Genomic DNA, 24,332 nt, shown 5'->3' with positions numbered 1-24,332 from the left:
TGAATGTGAAAAATTAAATGGGTTATTCGGGTAGTAGCTTAAGTAATTTAATAGCTGTTAAGTTATAGCAGCTAGAGGAGAAAGAAAGGGAGAATTTAGAGACAGAACAAGAGTATGAATAAGAGAAAGCAAGAGCGTGAGGACAGGAAATAGTGAGAGCGACTAGAGCCTGATGCCAGAGCTGCCGAGCGGAAACACGTAGTGAGACAAATATTCGAAGATTCAGGTGAACAGAGGAAACAAGAGTAACAGCGCTCAGAGTTGGAGAATAGTAAATTAGAACTGGCTAAGAAAGTTGATAAAGTTATTAGTCAGCCTGTGAGTGCAGGCTTTAAAATTCCTAAAAGCCTTTTATACTGAGGAGGATGACATAACTACTCGGTGAATCAGCTACACTTTGTGAGCGGCCTTATTCATGGGCTGCATTAATAACATTATTGAATATTAAAAAGGTATAAAATATCGACAGGTTGTTAGGTAAGACACATTTGCAACAGTTAGGTATCTTTATTTCGAAACGTTTTGCCTAGGCTTCTTCAGTCGAGTACAGAAACATTGTTTCAGACTAAAGAAAAAATACTCTTCTCCAGGTTGAGGGACTGACCACCTCAAAGTTAGATCGTCAAGGGTAATGTACTGATTACATCGATTTCACATCTCTTCTGCTTCTACCAATTTTTCTGTACTTGACTGAAGAAGCCTACTGTGTAGGCGAAACGTTTCGAAATAAAGATACCAAACGGTTGCAAATGTGTCTTATCTAACAATAATAATCTTATTGTTCACCATATGTGTTCTGCTTTACCTAGTGATGTCATTTCAGATTACTGGCAGCTTAAGGAAACTGGGAATAAGTTAATACGATATCTCTACTGCCTCCGGCCTTCTCGTCGCTGCACCTTTCAAAAATCCGTGATTTACACCCATATAAGAGTTTTGATACCAATACGCTCTGGTGCATTCACCTTTTTTGCTTCCTTGGATAAGATTCTTTGTCTTTGCAGATGCCTCATTGCACCAGCCACCATTGTTCCCTCGTCAGTTCTGGTTCATCTCACCTTTCATAGACCCATAAGACAAGAAGTTAACTCCCAAATATCGGAACATGTTTACTCATTCCATACTTCCTCCTGCCTTGCTTTTCGTATGTCCACTTCTAATTTCCTTATTTTACATTCACTCCTAAAAACGTCTACCAACCTTTGCAGCTTTACTTCAGAATCTCCCCAAATAACTGTGTCAACTGCCAAAAGGCAAGTTTACATTAGATTCGTTATCTTTTAATCCCACACATCTCTCCAACAACCTAGCATTCGCTTCTTTTACAACTTCATCTTTATATATGTTAAACGCCCATAGTGACATCACTTTTCTGTCTAAAACCTACATTTAATGGATAATAATCTCCCACTCTCCGACATACCCTAACCTGAGTCTCGCTAGCCACATAAAACTGATTTCTGTAACTTACCACCTATTTCATACACTTGAAACATCTGCCACATTTCTCTTCTATCCAACTTATAATATGCCTTTTTTCTAATTTCATAAATGCAACTATGATTTTCTTACCTTTTTCAAAGGATTGTTCAGTTATGTGCTTCATTGTAAACACTTGGTCTACACACACAACCTATCCTTTCTGAAACCTACTCCGTCTTACTCTTAATTCGTTCAGTAATTAGTAATAAATCTACAAATAAACCTTACTTGGAACATGGCTAGGCAGACATTGCCAAATAAAAAGTGTAATGCATCGATAGTGAGTGAGGGGTTTAGAATAGAGAAACCTTCATTTACTTTCTTCAGGAGGTACGTGAGTTTTCCAGCAGCCTGTAGACACGCTACTTTGGGAATATGTGGAAGGGCCCTGGTATCTGTGGCTTTGATTACATCTTATACTTTATTTGACGATATCTTCTGAAGTGTATACAGATGCTTCCAGTAGTTCTCGATCAACACTTTTCAAGGATGGACACACAGGGCAGCCATTATGTTTGCTGAGGAGACCGTTAGAGTTTAGGTGATAAACCTGTAGACAAGATCGACTCTTACCACTTCTACATTATCAGATGTGCCATTTCCCTTTGTGTTAATTTTCTCCAGATTAGTATCCATCTGGCTAGGTTGTGTGATGAATGAAACAAGTGCATCAGTTGAGTATCTTTACTGTTGAAACGTTTCGTCAAGGCGGTAGACTTCTTCAGTGAAATGCGAACAATGGAATATAGGCAGCAGAAGTGATGAAGTAAAGATAATGTAATCATTTCATTATCCTTAAAAGAATAGTTTGAGGTGGTCAATCCCTCAGCCTGAAGAAGAGTTCAACATGAACATGAAACATGAGCGTGAAGAGTTCAAAAATATGAAGCTGAAGCATGAGCATTGAGTCTTAAATACTGTCGAAGGTGAGGCGTGGAAAGATCCCGAAGACGTTGTTGGAGGCAAGTCCTTCTGTACTCCAACCCTTCCCACTCATAGCTAGTAGTGAGGAAGATGTCGAGTCTTCTATACCAAAATATGTGAAGGACTGACCATCTCTACCTATTCTTCATGATTACATCATCTTTACCTCATCACTTCTGCTGCCTACAATCCATTGTCTGTATTTGTCTGAAGTCTGCGTGTAGATGAAACGTTTCAATAATAAAGATACTCATTTGTTGCACTTGTGTCTTACTCATCAACTTATCGGCATTTTTTTTTTATCATATTCAACATGAGTTGTGTGATCAAGGCACATGCTGAGTGGAACAACTGTGTTGAGGGTGGAAGAGGTAATGTGTTCCATTATGGTAGCATGACAGGGTCTGAGGTGGGTTGGATGCCTAGGGAAGAATGTAGTAGACAGGTGGGAGCGGTAAGACACAGTACACTTGAAGTATATTGGTACACACGGGAGGAAGCTATTTAAAATTTGAAACTGGCTATGAAGCTCGCTCCCCTCCGCCTACAAAACGAGCCACTTATTCCCTTTTCATGTGGCCTGGGGGAGGTGGCATTGGCTGGTCACACACACACTGTCTTGGCATGATACACAGAGTATTTTAAGCAAACTTAGGACTAACTTAAGATTTATTAGGCAATAACTCTATTACGAATTTTATGTTTACAGTCATTTGGGTGAGTGTAAGTGTAAATTATGGGATATTACAGATAACAAGAGTAAGTCTATTTAGTTTTTGATGTGTTCATGATACAAAAAATGAGAATAGGTTGTTTTCACATAGCTGATGGTGGGGTGTGTTAGGGAGATAAGATGTTTTTTAACGGTAGTTTTGAAAATGGTGGTCGAGTCTGCGGTGCTAGAGTTTTCTGGCAGGGAGTTCCAGATTTTAGGCCCTTTTATGTACATGGAATTTTTGTAGACATTTAGTCGGACACGAGGAATGTCAGAGATTTTTGTGTCTGGTAATGTGTCTATGGGTCCTGTTGCAAGTGTTAAGAGAGTGCTTTAGTTCAGAGTTAATATTAGAATTTATGGTTCTGTAAATGTAGGTTGCACAGTAGTAAGTGTAAATGTTTTGTACAGTGAGTAGGTTTAGGTCTTTGAATAGTGTGGGTGGGGGTATGTGTTGTCTAGCATTGGATTGCGTGATTTCTTACTGTGGCTTTTTGTTGGGTTATTATTGGCTTTAGGTGTGTTGCTGCTGTTGATCCCCAGGCACAAATAACAGTTGAAGTAGGGATAGATGAGTGAATAGTATAGTGTGAGAAGGGTGGATTGTGGTACGTAGTAACGTATCTTGGAGAGGATCCAAACGGTTTTGGATACTTTTTTTGTTGTGTGTTTTATATGGGTGTTGAATTTCAGGTTGTTGTCAAGGTGCAGGCCCAGGAATTTGCCCTCATTATGTTTAGGAATAAGAGTGTTGTCAATCATAATGTTTAGTTGGGCAACACCTGCTGTTCCCAAACATAATACAGAAAGGTTTGTCAACATTAAGTGTAAGTTTATTAGCAGTCATCCAGGTCGATATTTTTAATAGCTCTTCCTTAACAATGGTGTTGATTGAGGCAAGATTAGGATGGGAAATGGCATAAGTCGTGTCGTCAGCAAAGAGAATAGGTTTAAGGTGCTGTGATGCTTTAGGAAGATCATTGATGTATAAGAGGAAGAGGAGGGGACCAAGGACACTTCCCTGTGGTACTCCAGTATCCAGTGGTCTTATTGATGAGGTTGTGTCCTTAACAGAAACGTATTGATGTCTGTTAGTAAGGTAGACTTTGAAATGTGTAAGTGCATGGCCTCTTATACCATAATGATCAAGTTTGTGGAGTAAGATGCTGTGGTCTACAGTATCAAAAGCTTTCCTTAGGTCGATTAAGTGCCCTAATGGATATTCAATTTTTTTTCCAGTGCTGTGTAAAGCAGGTCTAGCATTTTTACAATTGCGTCGTTTGTGCTTTTGCTTTTCCTGAAGCCAAACTGTCAGGGGTTGAGGATGCTTTGCGCTGTTATAAAGGAATATAATCTCTCTTGTGCACAAGTTTCTCGAAGATTTTGGATAGCAACAGTAAGTTTGATATTGGCCTGTAGTTGTTTACATCGGTGAGGTCACCACCTTTGTGAATTGCTATCTTGAGTAGTGCCGGGGAAGTGCTGGTTTCTAGTGATTTGTTAAAGAGTAATGGAATAGCAGGCAAAATAACATGAACGTCTCGTTTGTACAATAATGGAGGAACTTGAGCCAGATTCCCTGATTTATTTTTAAGTGACTTAATCGTGGTGAATTCTGTGGTCTCGGTTGTGCAAGATAGGAGGTTGGGAAATTCCCATCTAAGTAATCTTTTGCTTGGGCATTGGTACCTGGGATTTTGGATTCAGATTATTTATTGGAGAATGCCTTTACTAATAGGCTTTAAACTTTCAGCATTGGTAGACTTCATTATTATTATCATCATCATCAAAACTAAGTGTTAAACTATTAGGGTCATACAGCTCTGCAGGGTAGAATTAGTAAAGTCACTGAAGAGTGCTAATCAAAGGTTGTGTAATAGATCTCTTGCTGTCAAAAAGTCAGAGAGAGTGAGTCTGTGTCCAGGGTGGAGCCGTCAGCGAGGAGGGAAGTTAAGTAAGGGTATTAGAGGGTAGACTGAGATGAGTGAACTTCAATTTTCCGATTTTATTAAATTATTTCTCGTGTAATAACTAGAGCATGATTCTTCAGTTCGGCTTCAAACCCTATTATTATTACATATTATCAAAACTAAGTGTTAAGCTTCAGAATTTTTTGTTTATTACTCAAAAAATACCTTATTCGATCGGCTTCAAATTTTCAACACTGATGTACTGCATCTAGGGTAAGGTTTATGGAACTACTTGCATATCTTACATAGGCTATTCCCATATTTTGTTTCCCTCTGACAGCCGGAGAAAGTTCTCCTCCTGACCGCCTTCAAAATATCGGTCTTACGTATCGTACTGTCAACACAGTTGGTATTGTTCGTAAAGTGTGCAGGTGACAATTTTTTTTCCATTTTTACTCTCAAAATGATGTAATACTATTTACACTGCTGTATTATTTTGTCTTGAAGCTTGAGTAGAACGTCTCCCACGCCACAGACACTGTATAATTCCTACATGGTTAGTGTTTTCTCCTGATTAAAATAAGTTAATTGTGAACGGCATCAATCCATACCACGGGCGGGATTTGAACCCGCGGTCAGAGAGTCTCAAAACTCCATGTCATGTTGACGGTAGTGAGGGGACTTGAGCTAGAGTTCGTCACGGCCACGCTAGCTGGAGATTCGTCTGTAAAAACTTGCATTTGTGGTCACAGTGGTGCCTATGCTAACCTTCCTATGATGTAGAAATATACCTAGTTGGACGACTCTTATTGTGGCTAGCTGGTCCAGTGGCTAACGCGACGGTCTGGAGTTGAGACTCTCTGATCGCGGGTTCTATCCCCGTCCGTGGTATGGTTTGTTTGCAATCGTGTCATTACGATTTCGTGAGTCATGTCAATGGCATCAGTCTTTAATGGCTGATTCATCTTACGAAATGGGTAAAACACTGATAGAAAAATAGACACATGTACACTTTTGATTGGATTGTGTTCAATAACAAAGAATACCTCTTCTGATCGGCTTTAAATACTTAATGCTGATGATTTTTTTTTCAAAGAAAGCTTCGTCTTTATTTTAGGATGGGTAAGTTTTAATATGCCAACTTTATTAATCAAAATTGTTTCTGTGAAATAACTGCAGAATGTCTCAGAAAAAATCACACAGATTTGCTTTATTGAATTATACTACGTTAAATCTTCATATCTTACATTTCTGTGCATATGTGTGTGTCCTCAAGACCATCGTAAACTTGTTCGTTATATAGCCAAAGTTTTACAAAATCTTACTTATTTACCTACTAAAGCCAAAGGTTCCCAAACTTATGCACAGGGAGGCTTGCTAAGAGATTTTCAGAAAGAGAGCGAGTTGTCAAAATAATTATATTTTTTTTAATTTATGTTCAGTGTTTTCTTTTATACAGATATAATTTTTCCATGTATTGAGGCAACATCGTTTGAAAAAAGAATGATGCCCTTGCCATGTTTACACATATCTAAGTCATAGAATATTCTGTGAAAATATCTGGAGACTATGTGCTGATTAGGCATTTGCACTATGTACAAGTTTATCTTTCCTATAGGATCTGTACATATGTACAGAGAAGTTACATATTCTTAAAATTGAGAAGTGAAATATTCTGGGTGCATGTCTTTAGGCTTAAGCGCTAATAAGTCTTACTTGGAGAAAAATGTGGATTGATTTTAGCCTATGTTGGCCCCAAGTTGTTGTGTTAATGGAAGAAACCGACTAAATTGAATTACTGATTTTCAGGTAATTATTTCTGACTGCGTCATCCAACTGGTTTCACATTTCAACGTTGACAACTTGATGCTGGCAATTTTGAGTGGTGCTCCGTGGCCTGGTAGCAAAAACTCGCTTCACACAATGAGTGTGCGGGTTCAATTTCCGGCGAAGGGGTGGAAACATCGGACGTATTTCCTTACACCAGTTGTCTATATTTACCCATCAGTAAAATGGGTACCTGGGTGTTAGTCGACTGGTGTGGGTCGCATCCTGGGACAAAACTAACCTAATTTGCCCTAAATCCTGTGCATAACAAGCGGCTTTGTATATAGTAGTGTGTCATTGATGTCAGCTAAGCCTGTATACCTCATACATGTAATTGTAGTAAATAAATATATTATATGATTATTATTATTAATGTGCTGGTGTGTGTAGGATACTTGTCTTCTGACATAAGAGAACACCTCCTCAGTTTGGCATCAAAACCTGTGTTTTTAGGTTTAAATTAGTTTTATGTGATGAATGTATATAATTGCCGCTATTGCAGAAAGTGGAATATTATTGCTCGCGTGCTTATTTGTGAATATCAAATCTGAATCGCTTCGAAACTTAAATGCTAATATTTAAGTAAATTAATAACAAATTTCTCACTCTGCATTATCTTTTCGAATACAATGACATATAGAAGTCTGCTGTTGTATAATACCGTATACTTTTCTCGGATGGCGCAAGGACAAAAATTCATTTAATGTATTAGTTTTCATTTTTTCTGAGAAGGAAGAGGCAAGGAGACAATTCTACAAGAGCAATCCCTGCAATTGCTTCTCTCGTGATATACGCTGGGACAGAGGGCAGGGGTTATTGGGTGCCAGGGATGCCTCGCATTGTCGCACGACCATCCATTTTTTTACGTAATCTAAAAAAAAAAAATTGTAAAGACTCCAACCCCAAAAATGTACTTACCTCACTCGCACGTCCTATTTTAAAGATAAACATTTATTGTTAATAATAATAACTCCAATTTTCCTTCCTTCCTACCCAGCGATATCCTTACCTTAAATACTATGTAGGCTGTCACGAGCATGGTCTACCAACTGGATACGGAAGCTTTTTCTCAGCAGGCAAGAATATGGTTCATATAGTATTTCTTTAGTTTTCTCAACATCTCTTTTTGCATACATCACATATTATACAATCTGTTATTATTGTTCTGCAATTTTATCCGAATTTATATTTTTATAGCAATTGCACTGCAATATCCTGAACTTGGTATCGCATAAAATATTGTCATCTACATATGACATAAAATATCCAACTGTACAATAACGAGAACCGCAGCAAGTCTAACCTGAAAGTGACCAGCATTTCTCTCAAGTTCTCTAAAAAATGTCTTCCATTAAGGCAAGACTTTTTTTTATACTACCACGTAATTTGTTGCTGGTAAACGTGAAAAAAAAATCTATAAAACTGCTCAGTCTGGGCAAGTGAAGTGTTTGCGCTTATTGCATGCTGCCATTTTGAACAAGACTGCGTTGTATTTTACACATGAACATTAATTTCGTATCAAATATACATAAAAGTTATTAAAAGTAATAACTTGTTTCTAGGAGCGCGTGAAGCCAGCAATGATAGTAATTGTGTTGGTTGCCAGGCAGTGTTTCATATGTTATTGTGGTTATCCTGGAGCGTAGGAAGTAAGATTGTGGCTATGATACTATTCCTAGGATATCTCTTACAGTGAGAGGGAAGTGTTATCTTACATTATCACTCTTCCTGAAGAAGGAAGCGTTTTCAGAGTTATACAAACTTTTATAAAGCAATATCAAGAAGTACCTTTCACAACTGGTAACTAACTTTATTCTGTGGCTGGGAGTAAAATTTTTCTTGTGGTAATGGAAGGCAAAAGTTCAGAGGTGTCGGCTTCCTCAGTCTCCCTAGTGTGAAACAAAGGTGTCAGCCACGCCACTCTGTCTTTATGCGGGAGAGCGACTGGTTGGAAGTTTGATATCTTCCTGGATGTTTCTTATTGACTCCTAATGTGAGAGATGCCAGTGGCAGGTTTCTTGCTGACGTTCATGAAAGAGACAGCAATAGCATGTTGCTTTATAGTTTGTTTTTAACCATGTGTGTTAATTTACTTTTACCAAAAATGAATCTGAATGCTATAGGGTAAGCAAAACCAATTTAGAAATCATTTCTATCAAAGAAACTCGGAACTCAACTTGGAATATCATTCAAACGTTCGGCAATTTATCTTCATATTCCATTCAAACAATAATATTGGAACATGCAAAGATAAATTATAAACCTCTTCAGCGAAGGGTCTGCTTTAGGAGCCTCACAGAAACTACCAGTAATGAATAAAGTGGTCAGAAGGGTTTTCCTGCCCCCTTGTTAGGCTTTGTTGTAGAAATCCAAAACTGTGTATCGTGTTTGGCTTGTAATCCAGATGTGCTCAGAAATACCTTCAGGCGTCATGGTGGGTTTACTCTTGATGCTGTTGCTGCAGTTCCTACTTAAACGTTAGTTGGTGTTCCTCCATCAAAGGACATTCCAGCACATTTATTGGGCAATAATCATAATAGAACTTGTGCAGCTTCAATATAATGTCTAATGGGAACATGTTCGTGTAATATCACATGACAATATTATAACTTAAAGTTATTATTCTGATAATATAAACTGAGGTTGATGATTTGTATACAGCTCTGATGTTTTATGATATCTCCGAAAAGGAAGCTAAGTGGCTGCTTGAATTCATTCTTTCTTTGTATTTATTTGTTTTTCTACTACTGACTTTTCATAGCTTGAAGCCTCATTCAATCCCTTTAAAATTTTCTATGCTTGTATCCCCTCAAGGAAGGTTCCTTGATGATGGTGAGGGGCTCTTGATTTAGGAAATTGGATCTGTGCTCCAGTTCCCCGAATTAAGCCTGAATACCTTCCACATCCCCCTCCCCCCAGGTGCTGTATAATCCTACGGGTTTAGCGCTTCCCCTTGATTATAATAATAATAATAATCTATGCTTGCATATGATAATTAGGGCCGGATTCTTGAAGCATGTGCAGGTGCTCTATGATCAAGCTGTGGGACCCATTCCGAGCATACTTGAGTGGCTCTGGTAACTCCCAAAACACTCAGAGCCGTAACTTCAAACTTTCCAAAGAGAAGGTTCCTAATTCGGCGACGGTAGAGAATAAAGTTAAAGCGTGTGTATTAGTTTTCAATATTTATTTCTGTTATGATAAATGAATTTCAATTTACCTGTTCTGAACGGCTTCATTATTTACTGGCTGATGCATCGTAGGGCCAGGATAGTACCAGTGTAGTTAAGTAGATAAATAAAAACTTAGAATCATTGGAATCTGTGGTAAATCTGAACAATGGCTCGTCTTATCGACTTAGTTTTCACTATTAGGTATTGTTTCCTGAGCGCACTGTTCACACTTTTTAGGTGATATAAGTCCCAATTTGACAATGTTAATGTTATATAAAAAAAAAATAAAAAAAAAAAATTTCCTGATCGACTTCAAAATATTCTCATATACGTTTAAAGATATATTTTTTTATTTATGTTAATGTAAAAATTAATAATTTTGTACCAAAAAAAATTACAAAACTCGCCTAACCTTATGACAAGTGCAATTTAATAAAGCCTAATCCTACTGAATATATTTTAGATAAGTTTACAATACTACTTTAATAATAAACAAAGACAATGAAATATATTTGTTTCGTTAGATTCAGAATGATTTTTGCGAAATTATTGCCTTATTCGGCAAGAAGAACATTACTATTTATGCCAAAATCGCAAGTTTTACCTATTCGGCATTATATATATTCTACTCCCTGTTTGTGTACTAGCTCAACAAGCAGTATATTATATTACTGTACTCACGGAACAAGTGGTATTGATCAATAACAACACTGCACTAGCCAAGGAGTCGAATCCATGCTGTTTTGGCCCGCCTCATGATGAGAGAAAACGCATGATGCTTTAGACCACTAGACCAATCCTTAACAATGGTGCATCCAGTCAAGCTAGATGTTGTACCCACTATTGAAGGACATACGGTGGTGTGGACGCATCTAGCTTGGCTAGATGCACCATTGTTAAGGATTGTGTGGTCTAGTGGTCTAAAGCTTCATCCATTTTCTCTCACCATGAGGCGGGCCAAAACAGCTTAGGTTTGACTCCTTGGCTAGTGCAGTGTTGTTATTGATCAATACTGCTTGTTGAGCTAGTACACAAACAGGGAGTAGTATAAAATTTTCTCAGAGGCGTCCACACCACCATATGTCCTTTGATGGTGGGTACAACATCTAGCTTGGCTAGATGCACCATTGTGGTCTAAGGCGTCACACACACACATATATATATATATATATATATATATATATATATATATATATATATATATATATATTTATATATATATATATATATTATATATATATATATATATATATATATATATATTATTGTGATCACGAACGAGTGGTATTGATCAATAACAACACTGCACTAGCCAAGGTCTCGAACCCATGCTGCTTTGGCCTGCCTCATGGTGGGCGAAAACACATGATGCCCTTATCCACTGAGCCATACGAGTAGGGTATCCAGTTGAAGGATCGATATGTATTTTCGCCCACCATGAGGTAAAACAAAGCAGCATGGGTTCGAGTCCTTGGATAGTGCAGTGTTATATATATATATATATATATATATATATATATATATATATATATATATATATATATATATATATATATATATATATATATATATATATCTCGCAGTATTCATGCAATATTGTGGGAGAATAAAACTATTTTTTAATAAAATTGCAACTGGGGCCGCAATTCAGACTAGGACAGTTATACCGTGTTCATCATATTACTTGGTGATCCTAAATGGGACATTTCAGTCATACGGCTCAGTGACCATAACTTGCATATTATATTAATAACTAGCCCATCCTGCTATAACTCTTTATTGGGTCATTGTCAAGAGTTTTATTAACGTGTTATATTAACTGGCCATAATGATCCATTTTACTCCACCAAAATGTAGCGTTTTATTTACGGGTTTAATTATTATGCTAGGATAGAAGGAGGGGGTAAAGCAGTCAGGGCGTGTGTCTGTTAGACATAGTGGTGATGTAGTGGTGATATGGTCAAGTCTCACGTTGTGTGTTTAGTGTTGTTGTGAGTTATTGTTTGAATTTACATTTTTAGCAATTCAAGGAACAGAGCAACGTTCGCGCTCTATGCTTTGTGTCCACACGTAATTGTAGTTTCCTAATTGTGGGTGCAGGAGTAGTGCCTCATCACCAAGCACGCCTCTCTGCTGGCCTCTACTGTGTTACTCTTCAGGCAGGTTAAGCCCTACCATGCATATCCATAAACGATGAATGCATTCTGTCTCTTCTCACTTCGCTATATGAATCATTTAACTTTTGACCACCTTAAGGCTAAAGAAGAATTCCCTAACATCTGTGAGTCATAGAAAAAATGAATATTGAACTTCGTCGAACATCCAATTTGGAAAAGAAATGGAGAATTACGACTAATCCTGACAAAGTCCTGGTTAGCACGATAGGATGTTTTGCATCAACCATCGAAGATAAAGGGGGTATCTCCATCAGAGGTACACCTGTAGCCATTAGAAACCCTAACAAGATCTTGGGATATGAAACAGACAGGCTGCTCCACTCAACATCTCACGTCAATAAAAAGATCAACATAGACAAAGTCGGTCTTAACAGTCTCTTTAGATTTAATCAAGCTCCTCCACATGTTAAAAAAACATCTGTATAAAATGATAATAAGACCTATACTCGAATACCCATGTGTCCCAATGTCGTTAACAACAAAGACCAACATGCTAAAGTTGCAACAGGTCCAGAATAGAGCTCTCCGCTTTATTACGGACACCAGGAGAGAGAGTCAAAATGGCAGATTTACACATTCAACAGGATATTACTGCCTTAAATGTACGCCTTGATACGCTGAAGAAGAGACAACTCTATACAATGCAAGAACTCTACATACCAGATAGAGAACATCCTCTCCAAGTTGAAAATACCACTGACTATATCATTAATACTCCTCCTCACAGGACCCAAAGAATGACTCTCCCACAGAGGGTGCGTCGCTTCATCCATAAAGACGATTACCATCGACCAATGATCTTGACCAACCTCCCTGCAGATGATGATGATTGGGTAACACCAGAACCCTTCTATGTCTACGAAGAATATTATGGCCCCTAATTAGGGAGATATCTTGTATAACACTTCTACTTTTATATCTACTGTTATAAATATGCTACATTTACTATGGCGGGACACCACCTTGAAAGAAGCTAACGTGCCAAGTAATTCTTTATGAACTGTCCAGATTACCGCCTTGCCTTGTTTAAATGTTCGTTATGCAATCGCACAAAAAAAAAAGCAATTGCAACTTGTATATCTACTACCAATAATTCAGAGTCATGTACTTATATATCTGTCATATCTATGTGACTGATGGGTATTATACCCCTTCAAGAATATTCTATTATTACACATACACTTTTCAAATTGCACCAAAGTGGTTGGGCCACTTACCTTTTATATCCTACCTCACTACCCCCTCCCACCCTTTTCCAATATTTCTATCCTTACCCATCCTTCTTCCTTACCCATCTTGCCAAAGACTCTGGTCATAAGAATCGAATCGAATCTGAATCTCATGTTTTTATCTTGAAGCTTCTTTACCTTCTTTATCAGATGCTGTCCAATTATGACAATGCATATTCCAGGATGAGTCAGACATATACCTTGTTATGGTTCGTAAATGCCTCCTTGTTGAGGTTTCATAAAGTTACCCTTGAATTTCCGTACCTCGCATTTTCTGCTGTATGATTCGGGTGATGAGTGCAGCAGGCGAAAAGCTTGGAACTAGGCTCACCCGATATTTAAGCGCTGGAAAACATGTGAACTTGTCGGTAAACACAGCCAGTGATGTATGTTAGTGCCTTTGTTACCCATTCCTTCTTTTGGAGAAACTTTCTGTAGACTACTCCTCGATTTGTTTGCCATGAAGTGTGCAGCCACCACATATCAAAAAACGATGTCCACAGCGAAGATTAATAGACAAGGGTCTTCCTCCTTCAGAGAGTTCTTCAGCCTTTGTCGCCCGAGCCTTTATTTTGTTACCGGTCATCTTTGCTCCTCTCAGATTTTTGTTACTTTGCATTTGCTGGGTTTTAATTCTAATAGCAACTTATCAGGTCAATGCTGTAGTTTCTCCAGACCCATTTTTGATCTTTCCTGCTCTGCTCCTATTTTTATTTTCATTACCTTCACATTTGCGAACAGGGCCACTTCTAACTCTATTTCTCCTGCCATGCCGCTGGCATACCAAAAAACACAGTACTGGTCCAATTTCTGACTCCCACACTCACTCTTTTTAACATATCCTCCTGGACAGTAACTCGTTGTTTCATTCCTGTTATATATTCCTTGATCCGTATCGAAAACCATGCTAAATGTTGTTTGTGAATCATCTCTGTTCTACTATAAGTACTTCAATAGCCCTCTAGTAATCTTCACAATATTTTCACATTATGCATTTTAGTGACACTGGTCTATAGCTTAAGGATCCCTGTCTGTCCCATATATTAAATATTGGGATTTCATTCGCTGTTTTTCAGACCTCTTTTTTCAGATGACTTGTTAGTGGTTCACAACGTTCTTATGCTCCCTCTCGCAGGACCCAAAGAGAAATGTTGTCTGGTTCAGATGCATTCAAGAAATCTACTGCAGCTTGTTCACTAGTTTCTCAATCTCTCCTACCATTGTGCGCAATGTGTCCAGTACTTGATGAACTCTCTCTCTCTTTGACGCTGTGTTAGTGTTCCTGATTTCACCGATATTAAATCTAACGCTCAGCTACTCATACAGTTCCTGTTCATTCATAGTGAGCTCTTCCTGCTACAACCTTGTTACCTTCTCAGTTGTCTTGTTTCTGATGTGGCTATATAGCAATTTTAGGTTTCCGAAGCAATGTCGTTTTTAAATTGTCATTCAACCTCTCAATTTACTCAGATGTATTAGTTTCTGTCTATTTTGCTCGCTTCCCTATTTTCCTGCATTTTTTGCTATCCATTTCTTCCTTACTCTTCGCTTTTAGCTTTTTGCATCCCTGCACTTCTGGATGAACCATAGGTTCACCACTCTGTTCTTGCCTGTGCTTCTTGGTAGCAATTTTCCCTCTGCCTTCCAGCATTTTCTAGCAACATTCTCCATCCTTGCATTATCTGTCCTATCTAGCTTCCTTTCCCACGTCACTCCATTAGGAATTGCTTCCTGCCTGCATAGTCTATTTTGTAGTCATGTTAGTTCCTTCTCGCTCAGTATGTCTGTTCATATTCCCTTTCACGTGGTATTTTAACCTCTTTATTACGTGGTTACTAGTACCAAGGGGACTCATATTTGATGACCTCTACATCAGGTTATTATTACCATGGAAAGCGCTGAACCCGTGGGGATTATACAGTACAGCGCCTGAAGGGGAAGGGGATGAAGGGCATTCAGGCTCACTTCAGGGAACTGGAGCACAGATCCAATTCTTTAGGTCAAGAGCCCCTCATTAGCCTCAAGGAACCTCCCTTGAGGAGTCTACATCACAGTCACATAGATTGAACACATGGTCCTGCCTCACTGGTTCACCTCCTCTCTTCCTACTTGTGTCCCTGACACCCTGCTCATGAAGTTTTCCAGCACCACTTCCAGCAAGTTAACTTTCCAGGTTTGCGGTTCCCCATGTGACTCCAAACTTTCCCAGTCTATTTCCTTATTATTGAGGTCTCCCGTGATCAATTGTTTCACCCTGCCCACGTAGGCTCATAAGTCACCTCAACTATCGTGTTCACCATTGCCCTGTTATAATCATATTCCAGTCTTGGTCTCCTATTACTGAGTAATGGGATATATTTCACTGCTATCATGACCTTGGGTCCCCAAGTTATTCTGCTTATCTTCTCAAAACTCTACTAGTTCATAATTACCAATGTTTCTCCTCAGTTGTTTCCTCTATCTTTTCTCGTTATTTGATACCTCTCTGGGAAGCTCTCGCATATAACCTCCATAAGTTTGGCTTTCATTATTCCTACAATTTCTGGGGATTCCACACCATTTCGGCTCCTTCCATTCATCACTTATATTTGTTATCCCATTTGCATTTGTGATCCATTATTTCAGTTTCATTTCTACTTTTGTTCTCTGGTTTTCGGGTTCCCATTCTCTTTGGTTCTTTCCTCTGAGCGCAAAGTATTGAGTGAGCGCGAGATATTCTGAACTGAATATGGAATTTTGTGAGTGAATCCATGTGAGAGATGCCGCCATTATCTGTTAGTTTGAGATATTTTGAATGACTGATGGAGAGAGATGATTAGTGGGAGCATGCTTTGTTGAGTGGCATCAGCATGTAGCTGTGATGGACAGAGTATCGTAAATTTTTGCCTGTCTGCTCGAGGCAGCTATAGTAATGTCTTTTAATGTTAAGTCCATTTAGGTCCAGTTTTGGGTCTGGGCCAGGTGTAGTTTGTGCAGGCGCTGTATGATATCTGTTTGTTCTGTTACCCTTCTCCTAAATGCAGTAATGCATTGTAATGCATAGCGTGTCCGCTTACTATAGCTTATGTAATGTAAAATCACAGTACAATCAATTAAAGATGCATGATTCTCAGCTATGCTCTAGTTATGGTGTGAATCAAATATTTTGATGTGGCAATGAGATGAACATCCATCTAGTTCATAGTGAAAGCCGAACAAGTTCATAATCTTTCCAGCCAGAAGGTCACCAGTTCCTATCACAGATGGTTTGATTCATCATGTTTTAATTCTGCCTCCTACAGAATGAACCACCTTATCCTGGCTGTGCCCAGTACATAAAATGAAGCATTGTGTTCTACTTTCAGGGGCTGTGTGACTATGGTATAAGACACCTAGAAAGATATAAAGTGTGGTGATAATGTGCATTAACGTACTACGTCGAACCGAACCCTTTTTATGGAAAAGGGGGTGAGAGACAGACACAAAATTGGCAGAATTTTACATGCTATTCACTACCCGAAATAAAAGTTTATAAACTAATTAGCTATATGTATGGTAAAGGGTTAATTATAAGTGCCCGGAGTTTGGCTCGCCACTTAAAGTACTACCTTAAGACGAATAAAATTATTATGCTGTTTACAGAATGATTATTATGTATCTTTCGTGGCGGACACATTCTGAAAACGAATGAAAAAACAGCATCCTTGTACTCAGACTGTGAGTAATAAAATAAACATGATTCACTGATGTACCAAAGGATGAAAACAGATTAAAATATGTTGGCAAACAGAAATTATTATTATTATAATCAAAAAGAAGCGCTAAGCCACAAGGGCTATACAGCGCTGCAGGGCAGGAAGGAAGCGAGGGCATCAGGTGGCAAAAGGGAGATGGATGAGTAATAGGTTACGGATAACAGCGGGGCAGTGGATGGTGAAAGGGTAAAGGGCAGCAAGAGACTGAACTAGAAAGGGCTGAGGGGAGTGCGAAAAGTATCATCAGAGTTTGTGGAGTAAATCAGTCGTTGTCAAGAAGTCAATGAGAGAGTCAGGATTAAAGGAGGGTCCATCAGCAAGAAGGGAAGGTAAAGAGAGAGTAGTAGAACGAAGACGACGTTGGAGGTAAATTCTGCGTGCTCGTTGATAGAGAGGGCAGTCTAACAGAATGTGGCTAATCGATACTGGAACTTGACACTGCTCACAGAGAGGAACAGGGTGCCTCTCCATGAGATACCCATGAGTAAGACGAGTGTGGCCAATGCGAAGGCGGGAGAGAGTGGTCTCCCAACCTCGGCACTGATGACAAGAAGACGGCCAGTAACCTATGCTCGGTTTAATAGAATGAAGTTTGTTACCGAGCAGAGTTGACCAACGTTGTTGCCAACGGGTGCGAAGGTGGGTAGCTATTGCAGCAAAATAGTCCAGAAATGGAACACCTCTATAGGAAATTGGTAGGTCATGTACTGCTGACCGCGCAGCAGTGTCTGCCTGTTCATTGCCCTGTACGTCGACATGACCAGGGACCCAACAAAAAACAATATCTTTATGTTTGGTAGAGATACGGCGTAGCCAAAGTTGGATACGGAGAACTAGGGGATGAGATGTATCAAATTTTCGTATAGCCTGTAGAGCACTAAGGGAGTCTGAGACTACTACAAATGATGACACAGGCATAGATGCGATACGAATAAGTGCTGCAAGAATGGCATACAGTTCAGCAGTAAAAATGCTAGCTGAAGATAGTAAATGCCCCCGCACGACGCTGTCCGGAAACACTGCTGCGAATCCGACGCCGTCTGAAGACTTAGAGCCATCTGTGTACACAGCGGTGGCATGAGAATGGGAGTGGAAGTGATCAAGAAAAAGAGAGCGGGAAGCCACCGTAGGCAGTTGAGCTTTCGAGCAAGGGAGTGAGAAAGAACAGACCCGAACAGCTGGAACTTCCCAGGGGGGTAGGGAAAAGTGAGATGCTACATGAACATATAAAGGTGGTAACTGAAGGGAAGACAAGAGTGAATGTAGGCGAAGAGAAAAGGGACGGAGCAAACAGGGGCGGCGAACGAATAAAGAATGTCTACTAATATCGGTGACCATTCTATAAATGGAAGGATTGTGTAGATCGTGAGAGCGTACATAGTAGCGAAGGCAATGGGCATCACGGCGATCAGACAAGGATGGAACATTCGCTTCTGCATAGAGGCTCTCAACAGGGGAAGAGCGAAAAGCACCAAGGCACAAACGTAATCCTTGGTGATGGATAGAGTTAAGGCTAGAGAGAGTAGCAGGAGAGGCCGCGGAATAAATCTGGTCACCATAATCGAGTTTCGATAAAACGAGGGCTGAATGTAGGCGAAGCAGAGTTCGACGATCAGCTCCCCAGGAAAGATGAGCAAGGGTTTTAAGAAGGTTTAGCCGGCTGTGACAAGTTGCCTTCAGAGAGGTAATGTGAGGTTTCCAGGATAACCTACGGTCAAAGAGAAGGCCTAGAAACCTGACTGTATCACGTTCGGGGATACGGGAGCCATAGAGATACAAAGGATGATCGGAGATAACAGAGCGTCTAGTGAAAGTAATTTGGTGAGTTTTGGTACTTGAAAATTTAAACCCATGCGTGGTGGCCCAAGTGGAAACACGGTCGACCGCATGCTGGAGAGAAACTGCAATAAGATGACAGTCAGCGCCTGCACAAGCAATAGCGAAGTCATCAACATAGAGTGATGACCAAATATTGGGTGGAAGAACAGAGGCCAAATCATTTATAGCAAGGAGAAAAAGTGTTGTGCTTAGAACACATCCCTGAGGGACACCTTCAGCTTGGACGAAGTCCGGGGAAAGAACATTATTGACTCGAACACGGAAATGTCTGTCAGTTAAAAAGTTCTTAAGGAAGGATGGTAGATTGCCTCGGAGGCCTAAGGAATGGGCCTGGGCCAAAATATTATACCTCCAAGTTGTGTCATATGCCTTCTCAAGGTCAAAAAATATGGCAATAACTGAGTGATTATTCGCAAAGGCATTACGAACATACGTATCCAAGCGTAGTAAGGGGTCTATGGTAGAACGACCCTTACGAAAGCCATATTGACTAGCGGAGAGACTGTTGTGTGTCTCTAAATACCACATTAAACGTCGATTTACGAGACGTTCCATCACTTTGCAAACTGCACTAGTAAGAGCGATGGGACGATAGTGGGAGGCATCATGTCCTGTAGTACCCGGTTTGCGGAAAGGGAGAACAATGGCAGATTTCCACAGCTGGGGAAGAACTCCTTGTGCCCAAATAAGATTGAAGAGGTGTAAGAGGACTACAAGGGCTGACCGATGTAAATGTTGTAACATACGAATATGAATGTCGTCAGGCCCAGCTGCCGATGATCGGCAAGCTGAGAGCGTTGCCTCCAGTTCTTGAAGTGTAAAAGGCACATTATACTGTTCTTCTCTGAGAGAAGAAAAGTCCAAGGGTACTAACTCTCTGGCAGACTTTGAGGAAAGAAACGAGGGGCATAGATGGAGCCCTCGGGAAATACGGACCAGATGTGTGCCAAGTTCAATGGCAACGTCGAGAGGGTTTGCTACATCAACACCAGCGACCCGTAGAACAGGAGCCGGGTCAGGAGAGTATTTACCACTCAATTTCCTCACTTTTTTCCAGACTGCACTCATAGAAGAAGCAGAGGTGATGGTGGAAACATAGTCTCGCCAACAAGTGCGTTTAGCTTCACGGATGACACGGCGAGCGATCGCACGCTTCTGCTTAAAATCAAGAAGTCTCTCAGCGGTTCTATTGTACCGGTACCTGCCCCATGCAGCACGTTTCAAACGTACTGCACGAGCACAAGCAGGAGACCACCAAGGCACGCACTTCTGAGAATGCCTGCCTGAGGTTTGGGGTATAGAATGAGAAGCTGCGGTATAAACTGACGTCGAGAAGATGTGTAGGAGCTCATCAATGGAGGATGAAGAAGGAACCTCACTAAAAGCAGTGAGGTGTGAGTAAAGATCCCAATTTGCCCGATCAAATTGCCAGCGAGGGCTACGGAAAGGTGGTGAATAGGAAGGAGAAGTAAGAATGATTGGAAAATGATCGCTGTCATGTAAGTCCGGTAGAACAGACCAGGTGAAGTCTAGTGCAGTGGAGGAAGAGCAGACTGATAGATCGATGCAAGAGAGAGTATGAGTACGAGGATCAAAATGGGTGGGAGTACCCGTATTTAAAACATGGAGGGGGTGAGAGGCGAGAAAAGCCTCCAACTGGATGCCACGTGAGTCACAATGAGACCCCCCCCCCAGAGGAAATGGTGGGCATTAAAATCACCAAGTAACAGAAGTGGTGGTGGTAAGGATGAAACAAGAAAGGCAAAGTCTGGGATAGAAAATGCTCGAGAAGGAGAGAGATATAAAGAACATATTGTAAACCACTTATTCAAGTGGATACGGGCTGCAGTGTAATGCAGCGAGGTATGGACAAATAGTTGACAGTACGGAATATCATTGCGTAGAAGAAGGGCACTTTCATTAAAGGTCCCATCTGAGAAAGGATCCGAAGAATACAATAAATTATAGCCTGAGATAGGTTGGAAAACAGCCGAGTGTAATTTTGGTTCTTGTAAGCAAGCACCAACAGGGGAAAACCTGGAAAGCAACATCTGAAGCTCACCCCGATTACCCCTGAGGCCGCGGATATTCCACTGTAAATAGGCCATGATTGGCGATGAAGAAAATACCAGGAATCTGTAGGTAAAGGCACCTACGGACTAGAGGGGTTAGAAAAGTCAACGTGTGGTGGCATTGGAAGACGTTCAAGTAGCGAAGGAACGGAGCGTTGCGAAGAATGGGGTTGTGAAGATGGAGGAGAGGGAAGAGAAGGAACAGGAAGTGAATCAGTGTCCATTGAAGGTTTAGTCTCTGCAATATATTCTGAAATGGCTTCAAGTGTTTCTGAATTCAAAGATGTATGGGAGACCATATTGGAGATAGAAGGAGGAGGGTGAGTAAAGATTGGGACAGTAATGGACTGTACCAAAGTAGAGGGGGAGGGAAGAGTGTAAGGGACTGGAGATGAAGTGTGGGGGGGGACAGAAGAGGCAGAAACCTGGGAGGTGGCAGAAGAGGGAGAAACTTGGGAGGGGACGGGGGTGGAAGGCATAGTACGAGGAGGAGGGTGAATCTCCACACTTGTAATAGAGCCAGAGAGAGGGGAAGAACTAGGTACAGAGACTGGAAAGGTAAAGTGTGGAGGTGGAAGAAGGGAAGGAAGGGGCAAAGAAGATTTGAGCAATGTGGATTTTTTGGACTTCTGAGAAGTAGAGGGGCGATTGGTATTAGGTGTCGTACGAGGTCTTGTCGATACTGGGGCTTGTGAGGAAGGACGCGAAGATGTGAGAACAGACTGAGTTGTAGTCGGGACGTCAGAGCCAAGGACAGCAAAAGGATTAGATGCCGGAGTGGCTATGGGAGGGGTAACAACAGAGGAGGCTGCAGAAGATGGGACCCCAGAAGTGGGGGGATGTTTGGAAACACGAGAATAAGAAACACGGGGTAGTCTCCCTTGGAGGCGGAGATGAGTAACTGCCATAGCATAAGGGAGACCTTCTGCCTCTTTGAGGCAACGGATTTCACGTTCATTTAAGTAGACCTGGCAACGGCGGGAGTACGAAGGGTGAGCTTCATTACAATTAAGGCAAGATGGAGGTTGACTGCAAGATGTATTAGAATGGTCGTCGGCACCACAGACTGGGCATTCGGCCATAGATCTGCAATATTTCGCTGGGTGACCAAAACGCCAGCAATTTCTACATTGTTGCGGTGTAGGTATCACCTTTCGAACTTGTAACCGATGTCCCGCGACATATACAGAGGACGGGAGTTCTCGGCTGTCAAAAGTTAAACGAGCCACATTGCAAGGGTAACGTCTCCGCCCCCGGGCAGGAAGGACATAAGTGTCTACTTTGAGGATTGGGAGATCCTGGAGTTCCAGCTGTTCAAAAATGTCATTGCCACATGACTGGAAATTCTGTTGGACTATGGTATGGGGCAGAATGACAGTACCACTACAAGAATTGAGAGAAAGATGTTTTTCAATAGTGATAGGAGTAGTATCGATATTCGAAAGGAGAGAAAGATCATGAGCTTGGGTAGCATTCTGGACAGTGACGATGCGCGTACCGCTCTTGAGAGCATGAAATGAAATATCTCTACCAACATGACGCAGGAGCGCTTTGCCAATACTATGGTCAGAAAGGTAGGCAGAAGAAGAAGTCGGTCTTAAAGTAAAGAATTTAGTCCATTGTGTGGTCCGAAACTGAGCGTGGAGAGGGAGTGCTTGACGTGTCGGTCTTTTCCGAGTAGAATGGGAAGGTAACGAAGGAGCATCATCAGGAGATTGACGTTGGCGTTTAGGAGTAGGACCGGAGTTGGTCCGGCGTGAAATGGGCGGGCGATTCGAAAATTGCCGTACCGTAGAGGGAGAAGCCGGAAGCATAGTCAAAGGAGAGCGGAGTTCAGACAAATCGAAGGAGTCAGTCGAAGCCCCGGTACCTGAAGCGGGTGAGGAAACAGCACCAGCAAGAGGTACAGGGGCATCAGGAGTGTCCGAAGAGTGGTCTAAACACAAGGCAGGGTCAGAATGGGGTGCGGTATCAAGAAGGGGCCCGGGGGTAGTGGGTTCATGGACTGGGTTCTCCATGGTTAGGTTACTCCTTTGCTTTTTGTTTTTAAGAAAAAAAAAGAAAGAAGAAAAGAAAATAAAAATAAAAAAAAAGAATAAAAAAAGGGGGGAGCGGGGAGGAATAGTTCCCAGGAGGAATGAAAGGGCCGGAAATCTCCCTCCGCGCCCAAGAGGACCTCAGCACCGCTAGTAGCGCAGATGCAGCATGGAACCCGTGCCATACCCTACCCTTCATGCCAGTAAACCAGCAATCCGGGATAGCAACCTCACATCTGCCGAGCTACCTCGGTGGACAAAAGAGAGGGCGGCCGGATATCCGCCACAAAGCATACCTCCTTCGGCCACCACCCCCGGAATCCGAAAGGTGGCTTCCAGAGATACACCCGTCGCCCGAAAGACACCCAAAGCTACTCCGGGATACCGGAGAGGGATCGGGACATCCCCAGGCAATCCAGATTCCACGGCAAACTACGCCACCGCCAAGAACCTCAACGGAATGGGATGGACCCCGGTGTCCTTTCCCCTACCTAGGAACTAGCGCGCCTGTGGGAGAAATCCCAAAGGCCAAAAAGAGGAAGGGCAAAAGGGAGGGGTGGGGAGGAGGAGGAGGAATGGAAAAAGGGGAGGATGGGATAGGGATAGGGGAGGGGAGAATGGGGGGTAATTAGGTTCGGTCTGAGGAAGAAGACCGACAGGGCTAATTCCTCAGACCAAGAGCCTCTTCACCACGCCAAGGAGCCCCCCTTGAAGAGGGGAAATACTAGCATGAATATACCAAACTGAAAAAGAAATTTTAACTGACAAAGTTATTTTTCTTCCAATTCTTTTATTATTAATCTTTCTATTTTGTCTAAATCCGCAGAGTTTCTGAGGCAATTTGCTTGAAATCTGCCTCCCCAGCCACTCAGCTCCCGGTCTTTACGCTTATAGTGTAGAAAGTGAAATATACATTTTAAGAAATCAAGTCACCTGTGAAAATATACTAATTAAGTATTATGTTTTATTTTCTTTAAAATATATGTGCAAGCGGCGCCTGTTGTACTGAGTCAAGGTGAGTAACCTGAGTTAAGCAAAAAAAAAACAGTGTTACGGTAGACACCATAACTGATTGAAGAGAAATGCTGATCGAATATATTCATTTACACTAGATGTTCGCTGGAAATATGAATACTAGGTAAGGTGTAGTGTGTTAACAATGTTCTGCAGGGAAAAATACTTCCCTGTGTGAGGTGAATTGATGCTGATGAGGG

Source organism: Cherax quadricarinatus, chromosome 37 (assembly GCF_038502225.1).
Source record: "Cherax quadricarinatus isolate ZL_2023a chromosome 37, ASM3850222v1, whole genome shotgun sequence".
NCBI lineage: Eukaryota > Metazoa > Arthropoda > Malacostraca > Decapoda > Parastacidae > Cherax > Cherax quadricarinatus.
This window is presented reverse-complemented; position numbering follows the sequence as displayed.